Genomic DNA, 21,620 nt, shown 5'->3' with positions numbered 1-21,620 from the left:
GGAAGAGTCTTAGCAAGCCGGCTGAATGTGCAGCTGGAAGAGGTTAAAAATTAACCCGACAGTGATGTGGGTGGGTAATTGACTTTCTGTTGTTTTCCTAAGTGGTGCTGGTGTCACTCAAAGCGACCTGAAGTGGGGCAAGGTGGGAGGAGGTGGGTGGAATGGGGTGGGGATGGACAGGAACTGGAAATATTTGTGCTTTGAGATAAAGCAAAGAAAAAAGCCTTTGAAGACTGATTTTTGTTAAGGGGAGATGCTCAGTGCATGCTTCTCTCTATAGCTCTGTTGGGAGGGATTTATATATGTCTTTCTCCATTAAGCTGCAGATACATTTACCAACTTCATTTTGAGTCCCCAAAATGTCAAGCCTTTCCTTCACCACTCATTTGCTGATCTTCCTCAGAGGACACCGACGTGCAGAGAGAACTCATTTGAACATCCCTGCTGTTCAGGGACCAGGTGACTCTCTTCTTTATTTCAAAGACGCCTAACTAAGTGAGGCACTATCAAAACTGTCAGAGATTTAATGCAAAAATCAATTCCCCCCCCAGACTTCATTTTCACTGCACAGTTAACCTGGCCCATCCTCAAGCACAGACCTGCCCATGTTTCTGTGACCTTGTTGATGCAGTGTTTCTGGCCATGGAGCCACATTTTTCTTGTGCTCAGAGGCTGTAGGATTCTATTTGGCTCCCACAGGGAAACTAGGAGAGGTGCACTGGAGAACCAACAAAACTCGTGATTTTTTTTGTTATTTAATTTTCTTGTCTGCAATCACAGTGCAAAACAGGTGGGCTCCAGTCCTACCTGCCCTCAGCAGCCAGCTAGGTAAGCTGGCCTGGCCTGGGAGCACACCTTGGCCAGGTCAGACATTTCTCCTGTGTGTATAACAAGAGCCACTGAGTTTGGTTTGAGTCAGAATGTTAGTTAACTGTGCAGTGGAGAAATATCCCCAGAGCAGCTCCTGTGGATGTTTTCGTGAGGCTTCAGTTGTGGAAAAACAGGGCAATCAGACCTGAATTTCTAGTGTTAAAATTGGAGGGGAAAGGTATTGCATTTTTTTTTTTAATTCATCAGAAAGAAGTCACCTTTGAAGGTCACCTTTTAAGAATTCCTTGGCTGTTCTGGCCATGCGGTATGTGAGAAACAATACTGTTTTCTGTGAAAACAGTTCTGCAGAAAGAGAACACCTTGTTTTCACAGAAAAATAAAATAATAAAATAAAAATACAGGTCCCTGTGCTGAAAGGTCTGATTATGCTGGACCAAACATAAAATATATTACAGTGGTATTAATTGCCTACACTGTTTATGTAGTCACACATTACACCTGCTATTTCCCCTAGGAGTCTAACAATAGTAGTGTTTTCCATCCCAAACTGGATATGATGCTGAAATACTACACAGAAAAGGAATTTACGAGGAACAGGCCTGAGCTGTGTTAAACCAATGATTTAACATGACTTAAAAAGAAAAAAAGCCACCCAGGAAAGCCGGATGATGAAATTTGCCACCGTTCAATTAAAAAGTCATCCTTTCCTGTTGTTCTGTGACCACTGGGCTTTCCAAGCTCACCAGTCTGTGCTGGGATGAGTGACTCACGAACTTGATAGGAAAATGCACCTGTTTTTAGCCAGAGGTTAAAGCAGCTCTCCAATTTCCAGAGTAAACAAAGGATTTATTTCTGTCCTTAATGGTTACCCTGCGAAGCCCAGGAACACAGGAAGGTTGGCAGGAGCAATTAGGTTTGAGCCAAGTTTGCTGAAGGCAGTAGAAGGTCTACGAAGTCTTGTGGTAAGACGCTCGTAGATGTACATGGGATTTAGACCATACCTTTTACTAGGGCGAAAATGGGAAAGAAAAGTTGGTGCAGTGACTGAGCTGGCTGCTGGGGACTCCCAAGTGCTGGAAGCTGTGTGGGACTTGTGTTCTCCTCTCTGGCCCTGAGATCCCTGTTTATACACCTGGCCGAAGTGCAGCTGTTGGCCACAGAGATGCGGTGGGTATGGAGGCATTTGAGACTGTGAGACTGATCTGAGACCACGGTAATGGCAACCTTGGAAGTGGCTAAAATATTTGGAAAGTAGAATGTTGGATGTATTGGTATCATGGAAGTTGAAAAGTTCAATAAGCTGGGAGTCACTTATTAATCCCAATGTGAGAAATGGGACGGTTTTGATCTCCACTGTTGAGTGCTGAAAAGTGCAAACACAACATCAGCTTATTTTAGGTCAGCACTCAAGATGGTGTAAAAGCAAGATGGGTTTTAGCCTTTATTTGACTGGATTTAATTACATGCCTGAGCTTCAAAGTGCCTAAAGCCTAATGGTAAGTGACCTAAGGTCTGATTTTAAAAACAACAACAGCCTAAACCTTAAGGTTGTTTGTTAGACCATATGGCATGAGTGGATCATGTGATATTTCAGGTAGGATGTAAGGAATAAAGTACCCAGTGCATCCAAAGCATTTGCCAAGATTTCCATCTTCACTAAGAAGAATCTGGACACTGACCTTGCCTGACCTCCATTTGTGGCTCAGGAGCTTGGCTGGGACAGATAGGAGAGGTTTTCCAACCACATCTCCCTGAGAAGTCTCTAGTGCTCTTAGACTATGCTGATGCTTTTAGAAGAAGAGGAATTTTCAATCAAGTGTAAGAGCCATGTGATTAGGAAATCCCAAATAACCAAATTTAGGGAAAAGAGGTAATCTTCAAGGGCTCATTATTGTCATTAAATTTTGTTTTAATTAGTGTTCGCATGTCAGATATTGTGAAAGTAATCTATTTGTATTGCTGGCTATGCTTGGTTTCAGAGAACCCTATTCTTGGGTCTGGATAAAGTTTAAAGTCTCCCTTTCTGCTTCGTACAGCATGACATGGTTCCAGATAAAGTTTTGGAGAGCAACCATTAAAAAATAGAAATGGTCATAAAAAAAACTGCTTGTGGAACTAAGACCTGACAATACATGGTTAAATGTAATTGCTCGTGGGAGATGGTTATGGGAACATTGAAAGTTTTTAAATTACTTAATTATTGAATAAGCAGAAATGTTGAGAAAGGAGGATACAGCTCCAGTATGCCCCTACGTTAATGACTGCAGCATGGCTCTGTCCATCGCAGGAAGTCTGTGCCATATTGATTCACTGCCTGATCTAGCTCAGATGAAAAAGGTTGATGTAACAAATCACCAGCTGGAATGTTTTGAATTTCCAGTGCCTGTCTGGTGATTGGCATCCACGCTGAGCAGCCACCCCAGGTGCTCTCACTTTGAAGATGATCAGCTCCAGACCCTCTCTTTCATCTTGGTCACATATCCAATTGAAAGGACCTTGACATAACAGTGTCTGTTTCACATTTAAAAGAGAACTGCTTAAAAGCTGTTTAAATAATTTGTATGTGCACCTAAGAATGTCAAGGCTTTGGCCATATCAGTTAATTCTTGAAGCAACCTCGTGAGGTGGTCATTATCTTAATTTATATAGGGGTTCAGTGAGGCACAAAGAGTAAATGTTCTGCTTTGTGTCAGTTTTGTATCAGGTAAAGAATACCAGCCCTTACCAACCTCCATGAATCATCCCAGTGGGCTGACGAACATCCAGCTGCTTTGTCTCTGAACCATACAACTCATAAATGTCTTATTCTCATCCGCGACACGTTGCACCTCGTGCCCGCTGAGTGCTACCAGGCACAGTGTGGTGAGGAAACCTGACGGGTTGCGCTGGTTCTGTGGTCACTGAGGGGAGATTTGTTGGCTCCTGCATGCAGCTCTGCACCCAGGTATGTTTATGGCATAGTCCTGGAGTTCCTCCAGCACATGCCCGTTTTCTGGCAAAGAGGAAACCCAGAAACACATTTATTACTGTCCAAGGTCTCAGCCCCAATCACAGCTCCTTCAGAACCTCATGTCGTTGCTGCATGTTGAGCTGAGCTTCCAGCCGCTGGCTTTTCGCTCCACATCCCCCGGTCCCGGAGGTCCCTCATCATACTTCTCCTCAGGAAAGCCAGAGGCTGGTAACACCGAGGTGCGGGCTCTGGCTGGGGAGCCTGGCTGTGCCTCCCGGGACCCCAGGCTGTGGGCAGCATTCCCCCTACTCTCAGTGACTCTTTGGGGCTGCCAGAGCCAACCCACCATGGGATCAGGCAAAGACCAGTGCCAACACAAGGAAGGGGGCAGGGGACCCTTACTAAAGAGGAGGAAATCACATTTTTATTTGATGCCTCAGCCTGCTCTAGCTAAAGGAGTAGTGAAACTATACCTTAAAACCATTCCTCCTTAAAGAGTAATCCAGTGTGGAAGTTCCTCCAGGAACACCAACACAAGGAATTCATTTTGATTTTCTGCTATGGCCTTATCTTACTCATTTTACATATGGATCATCCATGCATGCCACCATCTCTCCAGCAGGCCTCCTGCTTTTGCTGTGCTTGAAAAATTCTCATCATTCAGTTTTATGCCTTTAGCAAGTTGTTTCTCATTTGCTTGTACTTTATTATAGTTTCATATCCGCTTTGTCAGACTGCATGTTCTTTTCCATCTTCCTTAACCCTCCATTTTTCTTTTTACACCTCAGCAGTGTTACACGCTTTAATCACACTAGCTTACTTTTTCTTTTCCTTTGCATATTTTTATTTGATGCCGGGCCTGCTGTACAGCATCTTTAAACAACATTATATCATCTTCGGGTGCTCTACTGTTTTTAGCTTCTCACTTCAATGAATTTCCTCATTTTATGTGGTTCCCCTTCTTAAAGGTAAACATTGTGTTTGACATGTTTTTGACAAGAAGAGGTGATTCTTCCTTAGCTACGTCTTACAACAGATTCTGCCTGCCAGATGGGATGAACTCGAGTATAATTTATCCTCTTCCTGCAGATTCTCTAATTGCTCAAAAATGAGCTGAAAATGAGTTGCTCTGTCATACCAGGTGAATCACATACAGATACAGCAGTACGAAGGGGCTTGCTTAAGGGGCTTACTTAATTGGGGCTTCATTTATAGAGACTTGTCTTCTCTGTTTCCCACTTCAACTCCGTTGCACTGTCTTACCTTTTTTTCTTAACATAGAGATGTAAAAGCTTCAACCAAACTGAGTGTTCTTCTATATTTCTTCCTTCCCCCCAGTCTTTAGTTTAAAACACTCCTCCAACTCTAACTCCATAGCTCCCAGCTCCTTTCTATCTTGTTTACATAGATCTAATTTTTTTCTGTGTAGGCTCCATTTTTCCAAACAGCTTTCCCCTTTTCTAATGAACACTGCGACGTCTGTAGCAATATCCCTGCAAGCTTCAAACATTTGTTTTGCGTACGTAGAACTATTTAATATCACTTGCCATTCAACTCCAGGCCTTGAAGCGCTCTCCCTCCCCTGCCCACTTGTGCTCTTCCCTTTTGCCGCAGTTAATAGCACAATCCGCCACGCTGGAAAGCTACACCCCACCGATATTAGGAAATGCTCCCTGCTGCCTTGTAAGTCTCTGGTGCCACCGGTAGCAGCAGAGGAGGAGGCATCCCAAGCAGATGGGCTCCCAGGCAAGTGAAATGAAACCCGGTAGGTCACACATGCTGCTGACCACAGCCATGTTCACTCGGGGTGAAGTTGTGCCCACTTAAAGCCGGCTGGGAAAGTCGCCATTTGCTGTTCTGGTGGGAATTTCGGCTGCTTGGAGATTTCAGCCACACGCTGAAGTCTGACAGTTCCTGGGTCTATCCCCCCTTTCCTTCCCATCCCTGCTTGGTGTGGGTGCAGATACTCACCGCCCTGTGAACAGCAAAGAACAGGGCACCGCATCGCCTTGCTGCGTTGTTAAACTGCGCCTCCCGCACTCAGAGTGCAAGATGGGGCTTTACGTATACAGAAGCTTTGTATGTACAGTGTTTTCCTCTTCACTTAAACAGTTTCCTATTGTAATGCATAGGAACTGATCAAAACCGGGGTACGTGCGCCTCCTGTCCCAGCGAACGAGATGAGTGCAGGCTCGGGGAAGGGGATGTGACACACGCAGCGTGTGCTTGCCGCGGTGCTGGGCTCCCTCTGATCCATCACCGCAGCTCTGTGTGTCAGACGTCACTCCAGAGCAGCACGGCTCTTTCCCAGGAGATAAGTGAGGGGTTTTTGCCTACACAACAGCTCTCCTGAGCTTTCCCATGCTGGGAGGGAGGGAGGGAGGGAGGAGATCCAGCTTCCTCCCTGTCCGAGCGCCAGCCCCGTGGGCCTGCCGTGGCACTGCTGGGAACATCCAAGGGCATTATGCAATTGTGCAGAGGCGGTTTTTTCATGCAGCCTGGCGAGGCAGCGTCTGATAATGGCTCTGCCTTTGTTTGTATCACACAATCGGGCTCGTGATCTTCCCTCCAGTACAGGCAGCCCACGGTGTTATGCCCTGTACTTCTGCGATGACAGGCACAGGGCTGCGCACAGGACAGGGAGCCCGCAGTGCTTTAACCGGTGAATCACCTACTAGCTAGTTAGGCACAAATCATTAATGGTCTAAAAGGGCTGGAATAAGTTAGGTCGGCTCCATTTCTGTGGAAGCGCAAATTGTGTCTTTTTTCAGGAGGCATGGGAAACCCTTTCTAAGTTTAAAAACAAACTTACCAACTTTGACTTCTGAGTAATGACACTGATTTCATTTTCCAAAGGTCACAGGGGAATTTTCTTCTGCCATCTCTAAAGGGCATGACAAATGTTCCTCTAACAAAGTAACGAATTGTTCAACACAATGCACTTAGCAATTACCTTGCCATAAAGGTATTTACAGCAGGTATGGTAAGATAAACCAGTTTGTTTCCTATTGTTTTTCAAAGGAGAAAAAAAAAAAAAAAAAAAAAAAAGAAAGTCTGTAACAATTTTGTGGTGAGTTTGAGGGATAAATATAATTTGATGTCTTCATTGAATGCTTTCATGGGTCTTAAAAGATATTTATAGCCTATCCCTTTTAAAGATCAGCAAACATTCATTTCTGTATTGTGTACCTATTTTATTTTATCCAAAACCTGACCTTAAGGTATTCTAGCATTGCAAGGCTGATTAAAGTTGTCCATAATACATTGATTCAGCATCTTTTGTGAATATTCATTCACGTGTGGTCTTTATTTACAGGATCCTGAGCTAATTTGCCCAGTGTCATTCTGCCTTCTGCATGATTCTCTTTCACATTTTGGGCATGGATTAGCTTCTAGTACGGTAGGCAAAGGAGTCAACCGTGCAAGAAGTTAGAAGCAAAGACGCTGCAGCATGTTACTAAATGCAGATTCAGCACAAAGATTACCAACATAAACCGAGATCAGTTTGGCAAGAGGAAAACCACCCCTGCACCAGCAGCAGGAACGTGTTCACTGGCCTGTGGGTTACAAGTGCAGTGTCACAGCAAACCTGGTTAGACAAGCGCTCGCCTGGCTCCCTGACCTCTTCTACTTGGCAGGCTTTTCTTTGCAGTTTTGACTGAGACCAATATGGGAGTGAACAATGGAAACTACACTGCCCCTCCAGCCTTCGAACTGCTCCCAGAACATCCTGGTATAGGTGCGCTGGCCAGGCAAGGTGAAGGAGAGGTCTCATCGCTCCAGCATGCGGGTAAGTACAGGCCAGGATGATCAGGCCAGTGTTTTTCACCAGCATGAAATAAAAATGAGGAGAACAGGGAGACATGGCCTCCTTCGATGTAAAGGCTGTCTGTGGCTATGCAACAGGGAAGCGAGAGTACCTACTTTTGCTGTAGAAGAGAAGGCAGTACAAGAGCTTCCCTGGTTGAGTATCCCAGGAGAGCACCAATTTTCTTGGGGCTGTGGGCTCGGATATAGTCTCAGGCCAGAGACAGCATGTCCGCATAGGATCTCCAACTTCTGTCTGAAAGTCTGGGTGAAGCGCTCCTGGCATGCCTGTGCAGGCAAATCCTCCCTCTCTGAACTTTCTTTGGCTTCACAGGCTTCTAGTAAGAGGGAAAGTCTTGTAGGTAAAGCATCAAGAAGTAGATGCAAAAGAGAGAGGGTCTGTGGCTCTGCCACCAAGGTCTTGTGCAACCTTGTGCAAATCATTTCTCATATCTGTGCCTACATTTCCAATCTGTAATATAAAAATAGCAGTACTTCTTCTCAGCCATGCACTGTAGTCCTAAAATATCTTTCATGGAAAACCTACCAGTTACCAGGTTAATAGACAGCCTCACCCCATAGGGGACTTTTTTCTCCTACCTCTGTTTCCTCACGTTGTGCACGGGCTTTGCAATGACCGTCACGTAGGGTAAACTGTGGTATCTTTGTGTTAAGTACATTTGTGTCCAGCCTCAAAGCGTTATTTCATTCCTTGAGGTGGGTGCTGTTGTCAGGCAATTTAAATGTCCCAGTCCCCTGGTAATTATCATTAGGTAAGATGTAAGGAGGGCAGAGGAGGCGGCAACTACAAGTGGATCCCACAGGGGAGGTCTGTGAACCAAGCTTATGTCAGCTTTAGGGCAGGGATGGGTGAGTAACTAGAGTAAAACTAACAAAATAAAACGGTAAGATCAATAACTGTTTGCCCCAAATTTAACCCAACACCTTTTATTTTCATCACAGGACCAAACTTACCTTTCAAATCAGAGGGCTACGAGACTTGGGGAAGTTTTGCACGCCCCTGCAGAACAAACCACAGATCTGGACTGAGGTAAAGCGTTATTTGGGACTCAAGTCCAGCTGCCACCTGTGGCTGTTTGCTCTACCCATACTTCCCCAAGGTCTGGGAAAAGTTTTTAGATTTTTCTGTTTACTACAGGCTTGATGTTCTCTGTATGGTACATGCATTACTGCTTTTCTGTTCAGAAGACTTCTTTGCAAATTTCCTGGCCGAGTAAGGAAGGCAGCCTTGGTCACACCAGTTTTGACAGGAGAGCATCAGGAAGTCCAGGTTGGTACAGGCACAAGCTAAGGAATGGCAAGCAAATAGCCGGTGAATGTTATACCAAAGAAATCAAGCAAGTGGAAAGATATGACCTGGCTGGCAGTTAGTGGGAGACTGACGAGGCACATGCATCCCAGAGAAAACCTTGTTCCTCTGGGGGCCCAGGCCCAAGCGTGTTGATATAAGAACTTGACACTGGTGGGATAAGCTGGATTTGAAGCTTACTTAAAGTGAATTTGATAAACTGGGGTCATGGAAAAGAGCTGCTTGGGAGTTGTGGGGAGCAAATCTCTTCTTGTAGGCTCCAGCAGCAGGGGTGCAAGGAAAGGGAAGGGCACTGGTGACACTGCAGTTCTAAGGGCTCTGGGAATTGTGCTGGTTTTGCTTTTCCTCGCTTCCACCATCTTCTGTTCTCTCTGTCTCTGTTGTTCACCCACATAATTACATAAGATATCACCAGCTAAAACTGCATCTGCCTCCTTAATAGATGGCTCATTATCGAGGGAGGGAAACAGAAAGGGCAAAAGCTTTTGTGTGCCAACAGCCCTGCTGTAATGCACTGCCTTACAGGAGAAGGAAAGGGCGTAAACCATTTGTCCTAATTTATAGCCAGATGTGCTAAAAGAGTCAAGGTGTAATGAAGGTCAGTAAGGCTGGGAATGGGGTGGAGGCAGTACAAGGTTACTGTCTTGACATAAAAGCAATTTATTCTCCAATGAAGTCTCTCTCTCATTCAGCAGAACAGAGCAAGACAGTTCTTCTGGTATTTAAAAGTACTCCCACGGCTTTGATCTCTTCCTCCTTTCTGGAAATGTAAGCGTACAAAGAGGGTCTGGCCCTGTCTGGGATGATGCACTGGGCCATGTGGTGCTGGCCTTGCAAGGCGACATAGACAAGCCTGCTGTTCTCCATCCTACATCATTCTGGAAAATTCCCCTAATATTCTGGTTGCTGCAGCAATGCCAACACGCTGCTGCAATGCCCCGGTACCCTGCCTGCTGAGAAATGCCCTGAGATCGCTCCTTTTCATTATGATTTCTGTCTGCTATTGGCCACACACAGGATATCTAGCTACAAACAAAAATTAAAAAGCAAATGAGAGAGAACAAGGTCTCCTACCACAAATCCACCTCCAAGGACCCTAAGATGTGAGCGTACACAACCGTGCTTGCTTGAAAGCCAGCCTTTAGCCCTGCATATCCTTTAATGTCAGGTATGTGCCACTCCAATCAGTATATTGTAGCAACCTACTGTAGACAAGTTTTTCTTTATTGATGTTTAAAATAAACAGGTGTTGGTTTTTTTGTTTTGTTTTGTTTTGTTTTGTTTTTCTGAACTCAGGACAGAGCTGTATTAGTGCCAGATATCTGGCCTGGTTTCAGTAGAGCTGGTGGCAGCTGTGTACTGATGTAACCATGTGGTGGTGGGTTTCATGACACTGCCTATGCTGTGGGCTTCCCCAGCCATAAAAATCCATCAAGTTTTGCAGCTGTAGTTTCATTTCATCTCACTGTCTGAGTAACCTCCTTCTTACTTGATTTTCTTTATTTCCTCTACGCTTCCCACGTAGAAAGTCTAAGCTTCCCAGTTGCGTTTTGAGAAAGTTTTAAAATGAACTTCTCCATTATGCGCGATGACCCTGGGTTTTGGTAATAAAATGTGCCAGGGGCGGGGGTAGAGGGAAAGAGAAGGCTTCTCAGCAGGGGGTGAGTGCTGATGACTGTAATGAAGTCACAGTGTAATATTCTGCTCTGCTGACTTGTGCCTCCTTTAATTACTTTCTGAATCCCAAGAAGCCGAGCCATGCTTTGCCTGTTCATTACGTCCCCCGGGTTTGCTCTCCCCGACAAATAGGTGCTCTCCCTGCAGTCTCTGGAGGCTCTTTGTTGCTGCTCTGGTACATCAGATGTGTTTGCTCTGCACGCTGATGTTTATGTTTTCCGCACCGCTTGTGTTTTTCAATTCCTTGGAGCAGCGAGGATGCTGCTGAATTGTCAGAATCACCATAAGATGCTGACTTGAGGTTACTGTCAATGGCCTCATTACGTTAACAAGGGATATTTTAAGAAATACAAAAGATGTGGCATTTACTTTCTCAGGAGAGGGAGGGGGGAGAGAGAGAATGCATGCGTGTGAATGAATGGACTTCCCCTGCAGTTTTTTCTTACATCCCCCACTGCTCAGTTAGAAGTGACTGACCAGCTCTCTCCCCACTGTTTGCTAGCTGGAGCAACACTGGCATCTGATTTGTGTGCTTGGCTCACCCGTGCATGCAAGGCAATGCGGTCCTTCCTCCTGAGGAGCTCCTCATCTCCATCCTGGGGTGTCTGAGTTCCCAAAATGGGCACAGCCTTCACAGACTCAGCAATGAGACACCAGCTTCGCATCATCTTAGGGCAGAGGTATGCCAAGGCTGCTCTAGTGTTCTTCCCTCCTTGGAGCCAACAACAGCGGTGGTGAGGCTGGAAAGTGAGGTGGTTTGGGAAACTGGGCTGGCAAAGAAGTAATGTTATGAGGAAAAAAATAATTAATTTCCTATGTGCTTCTTTTCTGGAGAGACAGAGCAATGCCAACAGGAGGGGCATGTGGCCAGGGCTAAGGAGAAGATGGAACCCTGGTCTTCTCTGCTCAGATGGGCTCTCTCCCTTGAGGGAGAATATCAAAGGGGAGGATATAGCCTGCAAACCTTCTATCTTAAATGAAAAGGAGACCTTTGCACAACCCACACCTCTGAATCAAAGGGAGCAACTCCATTCCCTTCCTCCCTGTTGTCAGGCTGTTGGGAAGTAGTTGGCACAGCACTTATCAAAGGAAATGTGGTCCTTTCCTTGAGCTTGTCTACTCGGTGTTATTATGTAAACAGAGATCAATAAGGTGACACAAACCCTATCCTATTACCAGCTTTCAGCAGCAAATGAAGTACCCTTCATGCATTTCACAATAAAACTCTTAGATAATATTAATTACTTCCAAGGTGAGTGTTAACAATTGTCTCCTTATAATGGAGTTTGGAACCAGTCCAGAATGGCTTTACATCACTAGAAGAAATCACAGACAATTTCACAATTGGATAGAAAAGCTTTATTTAACAGGCCTCATGTTTCTTCTCTTAAATTTTCCATGAGACAAAAATAACTCCCTAGAAAAGAGCATATTCAGCACTGATAGTGAACTTGATAAAGAACTATCTACAACTGGGGTTTTTATTTCATTTCTGTTGCTTCAAATATAAATATTTTAGGCACCCTGTTGGTCTTCTGAAGCCCTGTTTTCTAACAGAAAACAGTGTAAATGCTGGATGGAGGGCCCAGATTCCAGTGCCTGTTTCTGACAGCTCTTTTCTGGACACTCAGCTTTTGGAGGCACTGCAAAGCAAAACGGAGCATGCAGCAAGGAACAAGGTTCAGAGTTGGGCAGGATTTCTCCAAAGGAGGTGCCGCTGCCTGAGAAAGAGCCTGTGACTGCTGCTCAGGCAAAGCACTGACGTTAACCTAAGAAGTGAGCGGGCTCTCTGCTCTGCTGCCACCCACACACCTCAAGCGTAGCTTGACCAGAACAGCTGCTTGGTTCTGTGGTTGTGCCTGGCCTTACAATGTAAGGAACTGGAAGCATTACCTTTAGAGGCTAATTTCCCCCAATGGGACAATCACCCGTTTTCTTTCTCAAGGCAGTGTGCAGGGAAGTTGATTACTACTCATTGTAACACTGCTCACTGTGATGGGGGATGGAGCCCAAGCAATAAAAAGCCCATGGCTACGCCCTCTAAAAGCAACAACAAAAAGCCAAAATTTCAAGATGGGCGTTTTTTGATAGGTGGCATGTTTCTGAATTCTGAGTCTTCCTGCTGCCTACCTACATTTTTCAGTCCTCTGAACTAGAAACCTATGCTTTTACTCTTGCTATTAGCTCATGAGGATCTTAGATATTGCTCTGACTCCCAAGAAGATGAGTTTTCTGGAAAACACCTTATTATCACAAGATGTAAGCGTGATACAAGATCTGTGGCAGAAGCCTTGTTTGAGTTACTGGATTGTAATGCAAAAAACACAGCAGTTAGGTGGGAAGTGTGCAACTCCCTCACAATCCTCTCCCATTTGGTGACGAGCTCTCATTTGCTCCCTAGTTACAAGATCACGAAGCAGTTGTCTTCTCGTTTCTGAAATATCAGCAAACCCTCCTCCACAAAACTGAAAATGTTTTGAATAATAAAATGAAGGGTGAGATTTTTCAGGCTTGGCTGAAAACGACTAGACCCCACTACAACGAAAAGGGATGGGATCTCCACATTGTCAGGGTAACCCTGCTTGGGATAGCATAGCTGGGACCTTTCAGCCTGTCGTGTGCCAAGAAGTGACAGCGGCAGAGGACCTCTGCTGTGAATGCTGGCTGTGCAGCTGGATTTGTTTCAGAAAGCTCTTGAGCTCGTCTTCCGTGGGCGTCTGTGTCTTGTTCAGATGCAAGCCAGTCACCTGAGTTAACATCTCTGCTTGAGAAGCAGCTGCAAGATTGATCTATAACAGGACATAAAAGGCACTGGCAGCATTGTTTTACTGCAGATTTGATTACACACAGAGTACTCACATCGCACCGGCTTCCCGTTCCAGGAGGTGTTTATCTCCTGGGTGAGGACTGGCACAGAGCTGTACCATGAAGTCTGGTATAGCTGAGTAAGTGGTTTAGTGTAATCCTCCTAAGAAAGATTGCTGTCCTGAAGGGATTCCTGGGAAGGTTCTCTGCTTGTACCAGGCTTTTAGAAGACTTTCAGTAAGGTTCCTGAGGGGCTTTCTGGAGTTGTGCAGCTTTTCTGTGATGCAGTTCCTTTCCAAGAGTTCCTCTCCTCTCTGGGTTGTGGTTGGGTCAGCAAGGTCTGTCAAAGAGCTTGAAAATAATTGGTATCACTATACGAAATAAAACCCATTGTGTCATCAGATGATCAAGCTATGTCTCTGGCAAGTAGGCCACTGCACCATCCAGGCACCTGGAATAAAGAGCAAACAGGAGCTCCTCAGAGTCACGGCGTTTGAGTCCTATATCCTCTCCTCTTATTTTGTTATTGGCCACACAGTGAAATTCTGGGTCAGGTAAGAAATGTGGTCCCACTTCACAGATCTCAAGTGCAGGAAAGACCTTTGCAGTAAAATTACTAAGTGCAGTTTTCCAGTAGGAAAAGAAAGAAAGCACTCTGCTTTAGAGTGATATTGCTCAACTAAGGTCATACATGATAACAAAAATAGAAGGTTGTATGCAACAACAAAGTAGAAATGATGGTAGCTGCAACATGAGTCTTGATGGTGAGGGAGATTTTAAGCAGTCCAGATATAAAGCATATCCTTGGGGCCCTGGCAAGGATGCAAACTTCTCTCCCACACAACCTCCGTCACTCTTGAAAAGCCAAGTTCTGGAATTTTAAAAGGCAAAAATATTACAGCAACAGCAACAACAAACGTGCAAATCAGATGTTAAATGACTACTAATGATTTTATCAATGTGTTGTGTAAACAGGAGGAAGAGGACAGAGAAAGAAGCACTCAACATTCTTCAGGTTGATTTTTTAATTATTCAACAATTATCGATGAGGCTAAAGCAAGCTAACGTCAGGGTTTTGCAGGGACGTTTCAATTTTATAACAGAAAAAGCATTGTGGTGTTTGGGGGAGGTGGGCACGTGGACTCTTGCAGTACAAAAGAAGCCAACATAAGAATCAAATTTCAAGACCCTGCGGGAAGTTAGGGTTTTTGTCTAGACAGCTAATTACAGCTTTTCTTGCAGGACCCAAACACCCAGGAGCACCTACAGCAGATTGCAGCATGCACTGGTGGGCATCTCAGAGCGGTACCCACGGGGTGGTCGCATGCCCAGGCCATCCCACTAATGGTGCTCCAACACAGGTACACACCACGTGCTCTGCTGGGGTGAGCAGAGATGTGGCAACCATGTGAATGTATTGCAGGGGCTGTGTACTTTTGGCTCTCCAGCTCAGAAATAACCCAGAGAGAAGATCAGACAACTGGGAGACATAATTACTCTGGCCACCCAGCTGGGCCACGCGTTATTTGTAGGCAATGGGGCTGCCACAGGAAAATCAGGGCAGTTGGTGCTTCCCCTGTGCAAAATGGCCAGGGCACAAATCCCAGCTCCGTGTGTGCAAAACTCCTCTTGCTGATGGAGCAAGCTGCAAAAAGCACCGAGCCTTGTCAGTTATTGCACTGACGTGTCATGAACTTTATCCTTTACATTTCTAAAAACCTCTGTATTTTACTGCTGCACTGAGAACTGTGAAAAATGCAGGTCCCCTTTCCTCACAGCATTGCAAGTCTCTCTGTGGATCATCCTGTCCATTTTTTCAGCTCTGCTCCCAAGCATTAAGATTTCCAAGCCTTTTCCCCATTAACCTCACTCTGTGGCAGTTTTAAAAAATAAAAAAGCTACGCTTTTTTTTTTTTTTTCTCAGAGTGACTTGCTGCCTACCTTTTACAATTGTTTCTTGAGCTGTGGTCTTCACAACTGGTCGATGGAGCCTAATTAAATTGTTTAGCTGACAGACTCATTGGCTTTGTGCAGAGATATGCTGACCCCATGGAAAATTTGAAGGTTGGCAAAGGTCACTAGAGAATCACTGACTTACCAGGCATGCCACATGCAGCACCTAAATGCACATATTTGAGCACAAATTTAATTTATTTTTTTTTATAGAAATCACCTTGCTTTGCTATATTGTCTGTGCTTTTTCTAGGTCTGGCTGTTTTCCTTCTGTTGTTAAGAGTAAAGCACATCTCATTTGCTGCAGAAAACAAAAGCTCGGCTGGGATCATTACAGCTCGTGCTGCATCCAGGCCACTGTTCGACCCCGTTTCCTTTGGGAGATGAAGCTGGTGTGAGAGGGTCCCCTGGCCCCGAGCCTTGCTCCCCTTCCTGCCCATCTGCTGCTGCGTGCTGTGGTGGCCTCTGCTGTGACCCCCGTCAGTGAAATCACTGGAAGGATTTTTGGGAGGTTACAAAGGTTGGTTTAATGCAGGTACACACAGCTTCCCAGAAATAAATAAATAATAAAAAAAGACCAAAAAAACAATAACAAGTAAACCCACCTAGCAAGTTAAAAGAGATCGTTATCTGCTAGATGAGTGAGCTGAAGGGAGTCTTACAAGCCCCAAAGCCAACACAAGGGAGGCAATGGACACTTCATCCTGGAGCCAGGGATGCAGACAGGGATGAGCAAGACCAGGGGGAGGAAGAGCCTTTCCCGCTACCGGCTGCAGCAAGCTGTGGGATCAGCTCCACCATGACATGTCGTTTCATTTTCTGTGTGCCGTTGGGGTTGAAAATAGCCCTGCTAAAAAAAACAAAACAGGTTGTGGCTTGGGTTTGGCTAGCTTTTGTGTGCGCAAACCCTGAGCAGCTCCAGAGCCTGGCCCCACCACTGCTTACGCTGGCTGCAGCAGAAGAAGCGATTTGGGGACGGGGGAAGCAGCAGGGGAAGGAACTGGCAAGGGGGACACTGCCAGGGTGAGCGAGGGGGATTCCTCGAACCCCGTGTTGGAAAGTCGTGACATCAGCCACGCTGCTCAGCCTGGGTCTCGCTTTCTGTTCCTGCCGTGGCAAGCGAGGGGGATTCCTTGAACTCCGTGTAGGTAAGTCGTGACATCAGCCGCGCTGTGCAGCCTGGCTCTCGCTTTCTGTTCCTGCCGCGGCAATGTGCCACCTACTGTACCCTGCTCTCACCAAAGCCACGGGACCTGAGGCGTGTGGTGCACTCTCTGCTCCTGCCGTGCTCCTGGTGCTGTGGGCTGCGTGCTCAGGAGGCCCCACACATCCGCCTGATGGCCTGCCCTGACGTGGCTGTGACAAAGGCAGTAGAGGCGCTGAGGCGAGCAGGGTTGACAAACGCGGCAGGCAGCTTCCTCTGAAAGCGGAGGCCATCGCCTCCTCCGCCCATGACAAGTGTGGTGGCCCTCGCTCGCACGGAGGGGCCTGGCCTTTGGCACCGGTGGCAGGTCCTCCCTTGGCCCACCAGGCTGAGACTTTCTGGAGGCTGCGCTTTAGCCAAGCTCAAGCTATGAGGCTTGAGAGGAAACACTGGTGAAATATCAAAGCTCATACCTTACAGGAGGTCAGACTAAGTGACCTTAATTCCACAGGCCCTCCCTCTAATGTGGGAGCAATCTTGGCTTTCATTTCACTGCTGGTTGCCATAATGAGCAGGCCCCAAAATGTTTCTGTCACAGCCATCATGGCAATCCAGGCTTTTATGCCACTGAGCTTTGAAGAGGGTTGGCCCTCCTTGTAATGTGGTTTATTTTGATTTTAACAGTCATTTTAACCACTGATTTGTGATTCTTGATAGTGCTACCAGTCCCCGGTCCTTTATGCATCACTGCAGAACCTGAACAGTGGATAACCTGTCGTGGTTAGCTTTGCCTCATGCCTGCGAGATGTGGAGTCCTTTCTCCCCTGTTTGATACTTAGGAAATGAAGGCACAGACAGATCTTTTCAGAAGTAAGTTGTGCGTTAGCTAGATGCATGGAGCTAAATCTCTGCTTGACCACAGACACACTTTGTCGCATCACTTACATGCCTTCGCTGTTTTTTTTCGTTTGTTCGTTTTAAATATGGCCTTAAGTCCCTACATATGGTTTAAAGTACCAGCCTGTCACTGGAGTTAATCTAAGGATATCGGATCCCATATAGTTTTTAGCGGTACATGGACGATTTGGACAAAGTATCATATTTTTTTGTGTGTGTTCTTACATAAAAAAACAAAGCAACAAACAACAATAAAAAGAACCCACTGAGGCCAGAAACCAAGCTTGCTCAGGAGATTTGCGGCCCAAGCAGGAAAGAGGACTCAGGTGTCCTGAGCTCTTAGCATTTAACCTTTTATTTAAACTTTCATCCCCTGCCCCCTCAAGCTGTCTGCAGTGCAGACCATTCTTCTTCTCTTCTCCTAACTGTAAACTTCTAGGAGGTCCTTATACACCTGGCAGGAAAGTCACATCACTTTGAGTATGTAGACAAAACGCCAGGACCAGGACTGAGCACGTGGGGCTGAAAAGAGAAATCCTATCTGTGCAGTGGAGCCCGAGCTCGATGTTGGTTATGATTTCTTCCCGCCAGCTGGTCTGAGTAATTACATAATGTGGCAAGCCAAGTCCTGCTTTGTGTAATATGTAAATTTGTTTACAACCATCTTTTAAGGCAAAGAAGATATACGCTGCGTGTCCTCCTTTAACTGTACTTCTTTTACGAGTGCAATCAACTAACTATTAATTAGCTAGTTGGCATAACAGTCTTAAAGGAGGCTGTGCCTGTTTTCTTTCTCCCCAGACCACGCGTCCTGCCCCGAGACCTGCCTAGCCCCGGTGTCAGGAGGTGATGGGGCAGATGCCCTCTGCTGCGCCTGACCTTTCCAAGGCATGAGTCACTGCTGAAGTGCTCCTGGGGCGTCTGACACTTGCCACAGAAGGTGTACGGTCAGTGCCTCGGAGCATCTCCTGTTCCTGGTGGTGCCTGTGCTGTTTTTCCCATGATGATTGGGAAATGCATGTGGGATAGCTTCCATACAGGGGACCAGCTTGTGCATTGCTGTTGGTACTTATCACCATCGACAGGGAAAGCTGACATGGTATCCCTGCTCTCTTCTGGGATGACATGAGATTTCAGTGTAAGGTACAAAGGAATGAGGTCAACCACAGGCACTGTCAGCTCTGCTTCCTCGCAAGCAGACATCCTAAGTTATGAAGACAAAACCCCAGGGAAGCAAGGACTCCACCAGAAAGAGGCAACAGGTGGAGGAAACATGAAATATATCCCAGCAAATCCATTATGGACAAGTATTAGCACTTCATCTGCAACGCATGACATCGTATCACTGTTCCAGCTGCTGAATCTTTGAACCGTCTTGTGAAACTTGTTCAAAACCCCAGAGGAGGATTTAGGTCCTGAAGCCCTCCAACCTGTTTCAGCAGGGGGTTGTGGGCAGTTCACAATTATTGGCAGGACGAGGCTGATGATCTAATGCCTGTGCTAGCAGGAAGGAGGCAGGCTGAGGCTGTTGTTTAGGACTCTTTTTAGGAAGTATTAGTAAAGAAGAGCCTGTTTGTCTTTTTGCCTGTAAAATACAAAGCAAGGATGCAAATCAATGCACACACACACCTGTGGGTGAGTGACTTAATGGGTTGTTGTTGCATTATCCATGGCACCTGCTTGTGTAGCTGTGACACCCAGATGTGCCTTGGGGATTTCACTTGCTGCAAAGACACATCTTGTGCTGTGTGGCATCCTTGAAAATCCCTGTGCTAGGCAGAGCAAATCCAAAAGTAATGAGGAGATGGGGGCTGAAATGAAGAGGCTGTTGGGAAGTGGAAAGGAAGGGAAGGGAAGGAAGGGAAAATGGTTTTGGATGCCATTCAGGATAAGATGGCTGGATAGAGATAGCATGGGAGTATTTCAGAGGAGGAAGAGCAGGGCTGGTGGGAGACCAGCGATGCTGTGAGAGGAAATCCTCCTTCCTGCTCAGTCCCTGGACTTTAGGAAGTGCCTCTGCGATGGAGTGGTCTTGCCAGGGAGATTTATTGAGGGTCTCATCTGATACATGAAAAGCAAGACTGTGGCATATCCTAAAGGTAAGCAGCTGCTGGCCACCTTGGGGTTGGATGTGTCCGGTGACCTCGGACACTTCATGGTGAAATGAAATGGGAGTTCAAAGAGCTGCTGCAGAGAGAAGAAGCATGGGTGTCCTGTTCTGGGAGGGAGGGTCGAGGTAAGTCCACGAGCACTGAGCACAAATATTTAGCAGTGTGGTGTGATGCTGTGTATACCACCTGTTGAGTCCCAACACCACAGAGGGTTGCCAGAGTCTAGTGCCGCAAGAGCACAAGCATGGGAACTAAGTCAGTTCCTTCATGCTAGTGCAAGCAGAAGCCTGGTTCTTCTGGGTCTAGATGGTCCAGATGGTGATCCAGCCCTGCAGAGCAGCAGAGAGAGCAGCTAAGTCAATCGCAGCTTCAACAAGCATACTCTGCCTCCGCATAGCAATATTGAAAGAAAACATTTAATTTAAGAAAATTTCCACCATCTAAATAAAAGCTGCTCTGGGCTAGTTTAATTTGTGTTGTAGCTGTGTGTTTATTTATCATGTGACTTGATTCTACAGCACACACTACGCAAGGGTATTGCCACAGCAACAGCAGTAGCACATGCCACATTTTCTTCCTTTTGAAATGCGAAGCCTTGTCTTGCAGAAGCTCCAACACGCCCTGGCTGATGGAACTGCATCCTTTTGCACGATGGTTTAAAAATAACACGTGCACACAGAGCGGGCTCAGCTACAAGACATGTTTTGCCCTTGTTCTGCAGCTTCCTGAGAGCACAGACGGATGTTTTGAGGCCATGTCAGGGACATGCCAGGGAAAGGAGCTTTGGGGGGGTTAGCAGAGATGGGGCTGATCACAGGAGGTGGATGGAGAAATGACTAACAGCAGACAGCTTTTGTAGGAGGCAGCTCCAGTATCAATTTGTTATTACACATACGACTGCTGCAGGTTTCTGTGTCATTGTTCTGGTGCTGAGTGATTGTATCTCCACTCACTAAAAAAAGAGATGGCAAGAAGTTATGCTGATTTGAAACCTGACTCAATGTTTTTAAAGTCAGAAGAAACAAAAGATGGTTGCCTGCATCTGGATCACCTATTGCCTGGCTTACAACAGACAGGGCTCTTTTCTTCTGGGGGATGCTTGGGGCTGTCTGTGATTCCAGACATTGGTGACTTTGTCCATCTGTTTCATTTTTTATTGTAGAAAATTGATAGGTCTTTTTAGAGCTTGACTTTCATGAGCTCCTGTATCAGAGATCTCATTTGTAGTCATCACAGAGAAACATTCTCAATATTCAGTGGGATATGTGGTTACAGAGACCTTGCTGTGCCCAGCCTTACCAAAACTGGTTTGGGAAGCACCGATCTATATTGTATCCCCTCCTGCTTTGCGGGCCTGGGGCAAGGCAAGGTCAGCCACGGTCCCTCCTTGGCTTCCTTGGGATGTCTCCTCCAGAGTTTACCAGATCTGAGGGCACAGAAGGAGGAGAAGCATTTCTCCTGGCCCAGCTGCTCACTCCCTTCTATATTTAAGCCCAATTCTTTTGTAAGAGAGCCGATAGGAGTCTGGTCGGTGCCATCCTGGCTTGTAACACAACCAAAGGAGCTGCTGTCGTCTTGGGCCCGAACCACTCCTGGAGCCATCTCCCTCCTCACGGCTGAGATATGCCAGGTGGCTCTTGGCTTGGTGAAGGTTTTGGTTGGCTTACCCGTTGGTTTAGAGCAGAACTGTAAAAGGCAGAGGCTGCTCAAAGCAGCTTCTGTACGAAGAGGCGTAGGAAAGTCTGACCAGCTGGGAAGGGGCGCCAGGACCTGTCACACCAGAGGGGTGTGTGACACAGCTCTGTCACTTCTGGGTGGCACAAGAATGGCAATGAGGGAGCAGTTGTTATATTAAGGAGAATCAGATGAAAATATCAGGTAGCATTTTTCAGACCAAGCAATAGAAGATGCTTTTTTCCACACAACTTGTCTTGCACACAGTGCAGAATGAAAAGTCCACTGAGAGCTGTTAAACACAGAGACACTATCTTTGGGTCAGGAAGTATCTGGTATTTCTGGGGAAGTGTCACTACAGGCTTTCCTGGGGTTTATATCTTCCTTAGGCATCTGTTAGTGGCTGCTGTCAGAGACAGGATGCCTGGCTATGGCCCTTGG

General features: G+C 46.2%; 2 long non-coding RNA genes across 4 annotated transcripts; both read left to right on the top strand.

Annotated features, from left to right (window-relative positions):
- Positions 1-333: 333 nt before the first annotated feature.
- On the top strand, positions 334-10,179 carry LOC118248674 (uncharacterized). 3 transcript variants are annotated; one of them, XR_004778817.2, is made up of 6 exons: positions 334-459; positions 3,525-3,775; positions 7,098-7,571; positions 8,552-8,639; positions 8,748-8,879; positions 9,614-10,179. It is a non-coding gene; the product is annotated as an uncharacterized LOC118248674 (long non-coding RNA). The 3 variants fall into 3 exon arrangements; XR_004778815.2 differs by having other exon boundaries at positions 9,611-10,179; XR_004778816.2 differs by lacking the exons at positions 334-459; positions 3,525-3,775 and adding an exon at positions 6,185-6,759 and having other exon boundaries at positions 9,611-10,179.
- Positions 10,180-11,178: 999 nt separating this feature from the next.
- Positions 11,179-15,835, top strand: LOC118248675 (uncharacterized). The gene is made up of 4 exons (XR_004778818.2): positions 11,179-11,275; positions 14,376-14,415; positions 14,643-14,761; positions 15,607-15,835. It is a non-coding gene; the product is annotated as an uncharacterized LOC118248675 (long non-coding RNA).
- The last annotated feature ends 5,785 nt before the right edge of the window (positions 15,836-21,620 follow it).

Source organism: Cygnus atratus, chromosome 7, assembly GCF_013377495.2.
Source record: "Cygnus atratus isolate AKBS03 ecotype Queensland, Australia chromosome 7, CAtr_DNAZoo_HiC_assembly, whole genome shotgun sequence".
Lineage (NCBI taxonomy): Eukaryota > Metazoa > Chordata > Aves > Anseriformes > Anatidae > Cygnus > Cygnus atratus.
Note: the sequence above shows the minus strand (reverse complement) of the source record. Positions and strands in the feature narration are given on the sequence as shown.